The sequence below is a fragment of the Petromyzon marinus genome, unplaced genomic scaffold, assembly GCF_048934315.1.
Source record: "Petromyzon marinus isolate PM22_M1 ecotype Great Lakes invasive population unplaced genomic scaffold, UKy_Petmar_22M1.pri1.0 PM_G_Scaffold_35, whole genome shotgun sequence".
NCBI classification, from domain to species: domain Eukaryota; kingdom Metazoa; phylum Chordata; class Hyperoartia; order Petromyzontiformes; family Petromyzontidae; genus Petromyzon; species Petromyzon marinus.
The window spans coordinates 2,123,688-2,135,782 of record NW_027422928.1 but is presented as its reverse complement, the minus strand read 5'-3'; positions in this window follow the sequence as shown (position 1 = coordinate 2,135,782).

Here is a 12,095-nt window from a genome sequence, read left to right as displayed (position 1 = left end):
GGCAAAGCATTTCACCACCCGGTATTCAACAGTTGAACAATCTACTCTAAATCAACACCGAAATGTCAAATTATCATCCACCATTGACTTCCACATCGATGGAAGCCATTTGCCATGACGTCCAAGCCATTAAACACCGGAACAACGAACGTGCCATTCAAGTACATCATGAAACCCATTATCTGAAGTAGTTTGTATTAAACAATAACTGAATAATAGAAACACGTTTACAATATTGAGCGAAGTTATAGTCACGGACTTTTTCTAACTTTAGCTCAACAGGACCACAAAAGCTCAGATGTGGTTCATAATAAATGAATCAATCTGATTGAAATCATGACCTGGCCAAACACTTTTCGATTTCAACATCACCTTATAAAAGAATAACATTTTAAATATAAGCGCACAACTTTATCTATCTGTGATGAGCGCTGCACTTTCCGTTGTTTTCATGCAGGGGGCGCTGCAAACCTACGCACACCCTGCATGGACGACGGAGGCGCAGGGACAGACGTTCGATTACGTTGGAATCGATCTGCAGACGGCGGTCTTCTCGCACGGCCAGCAGCTCGATGTCGCCTTATCTCGATCCCGCAATCCCAAACAGGTGAAAGTCCGCATCGAACCAAACCCCCGGCAAGGCCATCTACTTAACAACGAGAGAAAATTCAAACGAAATGTCGTTTTCAATGAAGTCTTCCACATGTAATTTGATACAAGCTTTTAATAAAGAAATAAAATCATCTAATTCAAAACACAACACAATTCAAAGATGTTTCATTTTAAAACTTCAAAACGGAGCATGGGGTACTTGCGTGAATGCGTCCTTCATGTGCAAATGTTGTGACTTTCCTGGCCTGAAGGCCGTCAATGTGTTGGACCATTATTGGTGCACAGCGTCTCAACAACAGCAGTGGGGTTTGCTTCAACCGATAGGTATGAACATCCAGACGTGAATTAGCAAGGTGCATTTCTAGTCCCAGTTAGACAAAATCTACGTCAACACGTAAGACAAAACTACAATTCGTGTTGTAGAGAATGTACCTCCTCCTATACGTGTAACTTTTAAGTGGTATGCCTTGTAACTGATGAATGATCCGAGCGTGCTCCCTATTTCAAAGACGAGTTGCTCCAGAGGCAGACGCTTCGTGAAACACAAAAACAGCCTTTGACCTGTATCACAAGAACAACGGGTCTCACCTGAGTTCTCTGTACAGGTTACTTCCAAAACACACACACACACTTTGTCCTAACATCACTTAATCAATGTTTGACCCTCACAGAAAAAATGTTCCATGCACGCGCACAGTCAGACAAGTATTAATTCTAAATTATTGACGGGCATATTAAGAACATTGCATTACTGCAGCGAAATTGACTGCATCACGTTACATCGTATTAACAATAAGCTATTTTACAAATACGCACTGTCTACTTAACAGTGTATGTACAACGTACTATTGTTGCGTCTTTTCAAAACGAGTAGGCCGTTGCATGCTGGCGTCTGGGTCAAAATGTAGCAAATTCTAAACATTACACTACAAATAGATCACGGCGTTTCGATGGCAACAAGCAATCGTCATCAGGTGGGACAAGCACAGCAGCAATAAGAAACTGCTGGAGTAGGCGCCTACTACTTCAGCAGTTTCTCTTGCTGTGGTTGTCCCACCTGATGACGATTGCTTGTGTTGTGATCTAAACGCCGTGATCTGTTATGTTTCTACCCACGTGGTGACTTTACCGAAAGAACTCAAGAGTGTGGATTCCTGCAGTCACGAAAGCTTCGAATCAAGATTGCCTACAAACTACACAACTGAGATGACGCATCAATCATCGCCCCCTACTGACAGGCTCTTGTCCACATGCAGGCTGGTGCAGGGCCACCACCCTGTGCCACACAGGGGTAGCTGCTACTTGGGGATGCTCTTCGATTGTTTCAGACGAGGTACGACACAAAACTCGGAGATGCCGAGGCGGTTAAGCAAGCGCCGAGTAAATGCAATTATTATAACATAGTGAATGCTTGGGAGCTTATTGTCTCTCGCTCCTGGTTAGAGATCTACCCAACCCACAGGTCCACAAAGACTGGCCGCTCTTACTCTGCAGGTTGAACCTAGGAATTGAGTGTTCAACTTCACATTCTTGTCATTAAAGGCCTGTGACAAAGGTGTATCTATTGTAGCGACATCGTCTCTGGCTTACACATCTACCGGGTCTCCACTTGACTTTGTATTGTCTAGGAGCAAGTCCACCCACACCTCCACTTCCACAAACTGCTGGGAGTTGCCTCGCTCTGCCTCAGTCAGAATTCTCCTCCTGCTTCACGTTCCCTCCATCGATGTGAAGGTCCAATTTTGGAGTTGAATCTTCATCTTCACATTTCACCTTCACTTCTTCCCTCTTCACCATCACTTCTTCCCTCTTCACCATCACCTCTTCATATTTCACCTCGATACCTTTAAAAGTGTCCAAGCTGGGATTTTCTTCCGGTTCGTGTCTCATGAGGGATGGGCATATGGTGGCACTTTGACTTTCACAAGCTGATTTCAGACTCCACTACTTGTGGATCTTCTGATGCTTCTGTGTTTTCTGGTGTACTTGAAGATTTTATGAATGTGCAAACACCTTCCTGCAGAGTGCACCTGAAGGGTTTCTCTCCCGTGTGAGTTCTCTGGTGTACTTTAAGATGTGATGACTGTGCAAACATCATCCCACACAGAGTGTACCTCAAGGGTTTCTCTCCTGTGTGTGTTCTCTGGTGTGTTACAAGAGGAGATGACTGTGCAAACGCCTTTCCACACACACTGCACTTGAAGGGTTTCTCTCCCGTGTGTGTTCTCTGGTGTACTTTAAGATGTGATGACTGTGCAAACATCATCCCGCACAAAATGCACCTGAAGGGTTTCTCTCCCGTGTGTGTTCTCTGGTGTCTTTGCAGATTTGATGAATGTGTAAACGCCTTCCCACACATCGTGCACCTGAAGGGTTTCACTCCCGTGTGTGTTCTCTGGTGTGTTACAAGAGCAGATGAACATGGAAACGCCTTCCCACACACACTGCACTTGAAGGGTTTCTCTCCCGTGTGTGTTCTCTGGTGTATTACAAGAGCAGATGAACGTGGAAACGCCTTCCCACACACACTGCACTTGAAGGGTTTCTCTCCCGTGTGTGTTCTCTGGTGTTCTACAAGAGTAGATGAATGTGCAAACGCCTTCCCACACACACTGCACCTGAAGGGTTTCAATCCCGTGTGTGTTCTCTGGTGTATTACAAGAGCAGATGAACGTGCAAACGCCTTCCCACACACAGCGCACTTGAAGGGTTTCTCTCCCGTGTGTGTTCTCTGGTGTTTTTGCAGATTTGATGAATGTGCAAATGCCTTCCCACACACAGTGCACTTGAAGGGTTTCTCTCCTGTGTGTGTTCTCTGGAGGGTCTGAAGAACTGATGGCTATGCAAATACCTTCCCAGACACAGTGCCCTTAAAGGGTTTCTCTCCTGTGTGTATTCTCTGGTGTACTTGAAGATGTGGGGACTGTGAAAATGCCTTCCCACACACAGTTCACTTGAAGGGTTTCACTCCTGTGTGTGTTCTCTGGTGTGTTACAAGAGCAGATGAACGTGCAAACGCCTTCCCACACACACTGCACTTGAAGGGTTTCTCTCCTGTGTGTGTTCTCTGGTGTTCTTTAAAAACAGATGACCGTGAAAATGCCTTCCCACACACAGTACATTTGAAGGGTTTCTCTCCTGTGTGAGTTCTCTGGTGCCGTGTTAAGTTTCCAGTCCGGTCCGTGCTGTATGCACGCTGGTCGCATTGTTGACTTGTCGTACCGAGCTGCTGCCTTTGCTCCATGAAACCAATTCTGCATAGGAAGCGTCAGAGGAAGCCTCAGCTGCAGACAGAAAATAAGAATATCCACGCCGTTTACAAGTCAGTTTCGAGGCACAGAGGAATGCATATATACACAGTGACTTACACGTCTATACTTATTACTATATTCATGATGTAGTGAACACGTTTCCCAAATTCATCACGAGAGGGGAAATGTCATAAATATGCCTGGAAGCCCTCATATCTGCAAAATGAATGTTAACCCAAAACTCCGAGCACACAATTTCGGCTGTCTGACTACAAAGGAATATTTATGAAAGCTAAATTCGGCTGACATAGCAAAGGGTGTTGAAAACAATACTATTTCTGTTGTGCAGAAATGCATTAATTAACGTTCAATTGCAACTCAGGTGTGAATTCAGGCTCATATGTCCTTGAATGCTGGGGATGAACAGTTCCGACTTCAGCTGCATGTGTGTGCTGTGTTCACCTCCTGTTTCCATTCTTATAAAGAGTTACAGAGGAAAACAAAAATAAACTATTGTTTTGATAAAACCTCCGTGTTCAATAGAGTTAATAGACTTTACTGCAAACACAAACTTGACACTGTCACACACTGCCATGAGTAAACAGGTGGTGGTGTGACCAGCACCATGCCTGGCCACCTTCATCTGCTCAGCATTAATTCTTCCTCACTTCACCAAGTAATGAATCGAGGATCAATCAACATAGCCGAGGCTATCCGTGTCTCTGTCTCTCTCTCCCCGTGGTAAAGGTGTTCCCCTCCACACATTCAGAGTCAACAGCGGCACGCGCTTAGCGTCTTTGACCGATAGATACATTGACACACGTATTGTTGGTTCTTTCAGTAAAGTCACGTAGATAGAAAATAAAAATAACAGATTAAATTCAATAAGATAAAGACCACTTGTGTTGCGATCGAAACCTCGTGGGTGTTTTGCTTTATTTTCAATTTATTTATTTTTCTTTTAATTTATTATGTTATTTTATTTTCTATCTACGTGACTTTACCGAAAGAACCAAGAATATTAATTCCTGCAGTCACCAAAGTTTTAAGTCAAAACATTCACACACGTTGACAAAGCCTCACCTTGTGTTGTTGTGGGCAGGTCGCTTCTGATAACAAGAGCGGTATAGCAGCTCAAGCGGGCTTGGCCTGCTAACAAAAGAAAATAAAAACTGCGTGAATATTGACAATAAAACAAAGTTACAAAGTGGCGAGCCGGGTGAAGACAAATTAAACTTAAGCGAGATAATTAAAGTGAACGCAATCAGGCGAGGGCAGGAGGCAAGGCCCCGCGTGGCTAGGCCCCGCGTTGTAAAGTTCCAACCTGGACATAGATTCCCATGCTCGCTGCTACTCAACTGACATCCCTACGAGAGAGAGCGAGGCTCTACCTCGGTAAACAACAACAACAACCACCACCACAATCGCAATCAGAATTTCTCACCTCGGATTTCAGTGCAGGAAGCGATAGCTTCCTGTTACCTAGTGACGTCACGCGGCAGCAGGGGCGTGACGTCACATCCGGAGTACGAGACACGCTCCTCCCACAATGAGCGGCTCCGTAGCTAAATAAATTAGAGAATAAATAAATTATGTTAATGTTACTCGTCCCATATGTCGTGGGCAATGAACCCGTCGCAATAAACTCGCGACGGCTTTAACGAACACATTATGTTAATGAACCGCCAGTCACTGGGCGTAGCTTTGCCCAAATAAGGATTGGCACTATGCTCTTTGGTTCAATTGGGTAAAGTCACGTAGGTGAAAATAAAATGACAAAAAATCACGACGTTTCGGCCAGAACACAAGCGGCCTTCATCAGGTGAAGGGATGAGACTGTCTGGAGGACAGCGCTGGAGTGGGAGAAGCCACGCTTAGATCACGACCTTTAAGCTTGTGATCGCGGCATCTTTTGAGGAAGGTCAGCGTCTCGATGAGTTGCGACTTCTTGTCCCGTTGTCTGTTAAAAGCTCTAACAGATAGGTGAAAACCCTCCCCATAGAGGTTATCAATTCTAGATTTAAAGCTTTCGTGACTGCTAGGATCCATACTCTTTGGTTCTATTGGGTAAAGTCACGTAGGTAAAAATAAAATAACAAAAAAATCACGACGTTTCTTTTGTTATTTCTTTTGTTATTTTATTTTCACCTACGTGACTTTACCCAATAGAACCAAAGAGTATGGATCCTAGCAGTCACGAAAGCTTTAAATCTAGAAAGGATTGGCACTGGCAGTGACCCAAGCAGAGGTGATGTCACGCTCAAGAGCGCGGTGGAATACCTTGGTGACATGACGTCACTAGCGAGGTACACCTCACCCTGGCGTTTCACGCCGATGAAGTAATGCTGAGTGGTGACGTCAGAGAGCGGGGTTGGAGTTTAAGTTGATTTAGATTCATTTTCATTGCTCGCTCCCTTGGGTGCGTGGGCTCAGCTACAACTACTACGTGGACATTATTGTGTATACACTGTGTGTGTGTGTACACTGTGTGTATACACTGTGTGTCTATGTATACTGTGTGTGTACTGTGTGTGTGTACACTGTGTGTGTACAGTGTGTATACACTGTGTGTACACTGTGTGTGTACACTGTGTATACACTGTGTGTGTACAGTGTGTGTACATTGTGTGTGTGTACACTGTGTGTGCACACTGTGTGTGTGTACACTGTGTCTACACTGTGTGTGTACACTGTGTGTGTGTACATTGTGTGTGTACATTATGTGTGTACACTGTGTGTGTGTGTACACTGTGTGTCTACACTGTGTGTACACTGTGTGTGTCTACACTGTGTGTACACTGTGTGTGTGTGTACACTGTGTGTCTACACTGTGTGTACACTGTGTGTGTCTACACTGTGTGTACACTGTGTGTGTGTGTACACTGTGTCCGCATTGAACCGAACCCCCGGCAAGGCCATCCACTTAATGACGAGAGAAAATTCACACGAAATGTCCTTTTCAATGAAGTGTTCCAGATGTAAATTGATACAAGCTTTTAATGAGGAAATAAAATAATCTAATTCAAAACACAACACAATTCAAAGATGTTTCATTTTAAAGCTTCAAAACGGAGCATGGGGTACTTGCGTGAATTCGTCCTCCGTGTGCAAATGTTGTGACTTTCCTGGCCTGAAGGCCGTCAATGTGTTGGACCATTATTGGTGCACAGCGTCTCAACAACAGCAGTGGGGTTTACTTCAACCGAAGGTTACGAACATCCAGACGTCAATCAGCAAGGAGCATTTCTAGTCCTAGCTAGACAAAATCTACGTCAACACGCAAGACAAAACTACAATTCGTGTTGTAGAGAATGTACCTCCTCCTATACGTGTAACTTTCAAGTGGTATGCCTTGTAACTGATGAATGATCCGAGCGTGCTCCCTATTTCAAAGACAATGAGTTGCTTCAGAGGCAGACGCTTCATGAAACACAAAAGTACCCTTTGACCTGTATCACAAGAACAACGGATCTCACCCGAGTTACTTCCAAAACACACACGCACTTTGTCCTAACATCACTTATTCAATGTGTGACCCTCAGACAAAATGTTACATGCACGCGCACAATCAGACAAGTATTCATTCTAAATCATTGACGGACATATTAACAACATTGAATTACTGCAGCGAAATTGACTGCATCACGTTACATCGCATTAACAAGAAGTAATTTTACAAATATGCACCGTCTGCTTAACAGTGTATGTACAACGTACTATTGTTGCGTCATTCAAAACGAGTAGGCCATTGCATGCTGGCGTCTGGGTCAAAATGTCGCAAATTCTAAACATTACGCTACAAATAATAGATCACGGCACTTCGATGGCAACACAAGCAATCGTCATCAGGTGGGACAAGCACAGCAGCAGGAAGAAGAAACTGCTGGAGTAGGCGCCTACTACTTCAGCAGTTTCTCTTGCTGTGGTTGTCCCACCTGATGACGATTGCTTGTGTTGCGATCTAAACGCCGTGACCTGTTATGTTTCTACCCACGTGGTGACTTTACCGAAATAACTCAAGAGTGTGGATTCCTGCAGTCACGACAGCTTCGAATCAAGATTACCTACAAACTACACAACTGAGATGACGCATCAATCATCCCCCCCTACTGACAGGCTCTTGTCCACATGCAGGCCGGTGCAGGGCCACCACCCTGTGCCACACAGGGACAGCTGCAACTTGGGGATGCTCTTCGAGAGTTTCAGACGAGATACAAAACTCCGAGTTGCCGAGGCGATTAAGTAAGCACCATGTAAAAGCAATTATCATTAGAACATCGTGAATGCTTGGGAGCTTATTGGTTCTCGCTCCTGGTGAGAGAATGACCCAACCCACAGGTCCACAAAGACTGGCCGCTCTTACTCTGCAAGTTGAACCTTGGAGCTGAGTGTTCAACTTCACATTCTTGTCATTAAAGGCCTCTGACAAAGGTGCATCTATTGGAGCGACATCGTCTCTGGCTTACACATCTACCGGGTCTCCACTTGACTTTGGATTGTCTCGGAGGAAGTCCACCCACACCTCCACTTCCACAAACTGCTGGGAGTTGCCTCACTCTGCCTCACAGTCAGAATTCTCCTTCCTGCTTCACGTTTCCTCCATCGATGTGAAGGTCCCATTTTGGAGTTGAATCTTCATCTTCACATTTCACCTTCACTTCTTCGCTTTTCACCATCACTTCTTCCCTCTTCACCATCACCTCTTCATATTTCACCTCGATACCTTTAAAAGTGTCCACGCTGGGATTTTCTTCCGGTTTGTGTTTCATGAGGGATGGGCTCATTGCGGCACTTTGACTTTCACAAGCCGATTTCAGACTCCACTCCTTGCGGATCTTCTGATGCTTCTGTGTTCTCTGGTGTACTTGAAGATTTTATGAATGTGCAAACACCTTCTTGCAGAGTGCACCTGAAGGGTTTCTCTCCTGTGTGTGTCCTCTGGTGTACTTTAAGATGTGATGACTGTGCAAACGCCATCCCACACAGAGTGCACCTGAAGGGTTTCTCTCCTGTGTGTGTTCTCTGGTGTACTTGAAGATTTGATGACTGTGCAAACATCATCCCGCACAAAATACACTTGAAGGGTTTCTCTCCTGTGTGTGTTCTCTGGTGTTTTTTAACAACAGATGACCGTAAAAACGCCTTCCCACACACAGTGCACTTGAAGGGTTTCTCTCCCGTGTGAGTTCTCTTGTGCCGTGTGAAATCTCCAGTCCGATCCGTGCTGTATGCACACCGGTCGCATTGTTGCCTTGTCCTACCGAGCTGCGCTGAGTGCATTTGCTCCATCAGACCAATTTTGCAGAGGAAGCGTCAGACGAAGCGTCAGCTGCAGACAGAAAAAAATAATATCCACACCATCTACACGACAGTATCGAGGCACAGAGGAATGCATATATAGTGTAACATGTGACTTACACGTCTATACTTATTCATATATTCATGATGTAGTAAAAACGTTTCCCAAATTCATCACACAGGCTGTTATGGCACACAATGAGAGGGCAAATGGTTATAAACATGCCTGGAAGCCCTCGTATCTTCAAAATGAATGTTCACCCAAAACTCCGAGCACACAATTTCGGCTGACTGGCTACAAAAGGAATATTTATGAGAGCTAAATTCAGCTGACCTAGCAAAGGGTGTTGAAAACAATACTATTTGTGTTATGCAGAAATTCATAAATTAATGTTCAATCGCAACTTAGAGGTGTGAATCCAGGCTCAGATGTCCTTAAATGCTGGGATGAACAGTTCCGACTTCAGCTGAATGTGTGTGCTGTGTTCACCTCCTGTTTCCATTCTTACAAAAAGTGCCAGAGGAAAATAAAAATAAACTATTGTTTTGATATAACTTCCGTGTTCAACAGAGTTAATAGATCTTCTTTGGTTCTTTTGGTAAAGTCACGTAGAATGAGAAAATAATAAAATAAAACAATAAAATTCTCACGACGTTTCGGCCACAACACAAGTGGCCTTCTTCAGGTGAAAGGAACAGACCTGTCGGGACGACAGAGCTACAATGAACGCTGCTAAGATTCGCAGAGTCTTTTAAGCTGGTTGAGAGAAGTGAGGCACCTTGACAAAGGGGTTTACATAACAGGCTAATTTAGCATAGACTTTACTGCAAACACAAACTTGACACTGTCACACACTGGCACAGGTCAAGAGGCGGTGGCATGTCCAGAACCATGCCTGGCCACCTTCATCTGCTCAGCATTAATGCTTCCTCACTCCACCAAGTAATTAATTGAGGATCAACGAACATAGCCGAGGCTAACTGGAGTTTCCGTGTCTCTCTCCGTGGTGAGATGTTAACTACCTCACGTGGTATACAGGAAGTCGTGGGTTCGATCCCGACCCTGACGCCTGCTGTATATTTGGAGTTTGCGCGTCACTCCGTTTAGCGTCTTTGACCGATAGACATTGACACACGTATTCTTGGTTCTTTCTGTAAAGTTACGTAGATAGAAAATAACAATAACAGATAATACAATTACATTAAATAAAGACTACTTGTGTTGCGATCAAAACGTGGGTTTTTTTGCTTTATTTTCTATTTTTTACGTTTGTTATGTTATTTTAATTTTATTTTCTATCTACGTGACTTTACCGAAAGAACCAAGAATATCAAATTCCTGCAGTCACCAAAGTTTTAAGTCAAAACATTCACACACGTTGACAAAGCCTCACCTTGTGTTGTTGTGGGCAGGTCGCTTCTGATAACAAGAGCGGTATAGCAGCTCAAGCGGGCTTGGCCTGCAAACAAAAGAACGAAAATAAAAACTGCGTGAATATTGACAATAAAACAAAGTTACAAAGTGGCGAGCCGGGTGAAGACAAATTAAACTTAAGCGAGATAATTAAAGTGAATGCAATCAGGCGAGGGCAGGAGGCAAGGCCCCGCGTGGCTAGGCCTCGCGTTGTAAAGTTCCAACCTGGACATCGATTCCCATGCTCGCTGCTACTCAATTGACATCCCTACGAGAGAGAGGCTCTACCTTGGTAAACAACAACAACCACCACCACAACAACCACAATGAGAATTTCTCACCTCGGATTTCAGTGCAGGAAGCGATAGCTTCCTGTTACCTCGTGACGTCACGCGGCAGCAGGTGACATGACGTCACATCCGGGGAACGATACACGCTCCTCCCACAATGAGCGGCTCCGCAACTAAATAAATAAATAATGCTTATGTAACTCGTCCCATGTGTCGTGGGCAAAGAACTCGTCGGCTTTAACGAACACATTATGTTAATGAGTTGCCGTCACTGGGCCTAGCTTTGCCCAAATAAGGATTGGCACTGGAACGCAATCGGCAGTGACCTAAACGGAGGTGACGTCACGCTCAAGAGCGCGGTGTAATACCTTGGTGACATGACGTCACTAGCGAGGTACACCTCCCCCTGGCGTTTCACGACGAAGTAATGCTGAGTGGTGACGTCACAGAGCGGGGTTGGAGTTTAAGTTGCTTTAGATTCATTTTAATTGCTCCCTCCCTTGGGTGCGTGGGCTCAGCTACAACAACAAAGTGGACATTATTGTGTATACACTGTGTGTGTGTGTACACTGTGTGTGTGTGTACACTGTGTGTGTATACACTGTGTGTGTACACTCTGTGTGTGTGTACAAAATGTGTGTGTACAAAATGTGTGTGTGTACACTGTGTGTGTACATTGTGTGTATACTGTGTGTGTACACGATGTGTCTGTGTGTACACTGTGTACACAATGTGTCTGTGTGTACACTGTGTGTGTGTACAGTGTCTGTGTGTACACTGTGTCTGTGTACACTGTGTGTATACTCTGTGTGTGTGTACACTGTGTGTGTACACTGTGTGTGTGTGCAGTGTGTGCACAGTGTGTACACTGTGTGTGTACACAATGTGTGTGTACACAATGTGTGTGTGTACACTGTGTGTGTACACTGTGTCTGTGTGTGTACACACACACAGACACAGGCCACAACCTGGCAGTCCCGGGGAGTCCCCCCCACCATCCCCACCACCCTTCACCACCCCCCCTCACCCTGGTGGTGGTGGTGGTTGTTGTTGTTGTGATGTTCTGACACCAGTCAGATCAACACCTTCACAGCCACTGCTGCTGCTGGTTGTTTATAGGCAGGTGTTCACGCCACGTCCCTTTCTCTGTGTGTGTACACTCTGTGTGTGTGTACACCGAGTGTGTGTAGGTGTTCACGCCACATCCCTTTCTCTGTCACCATTTTAATT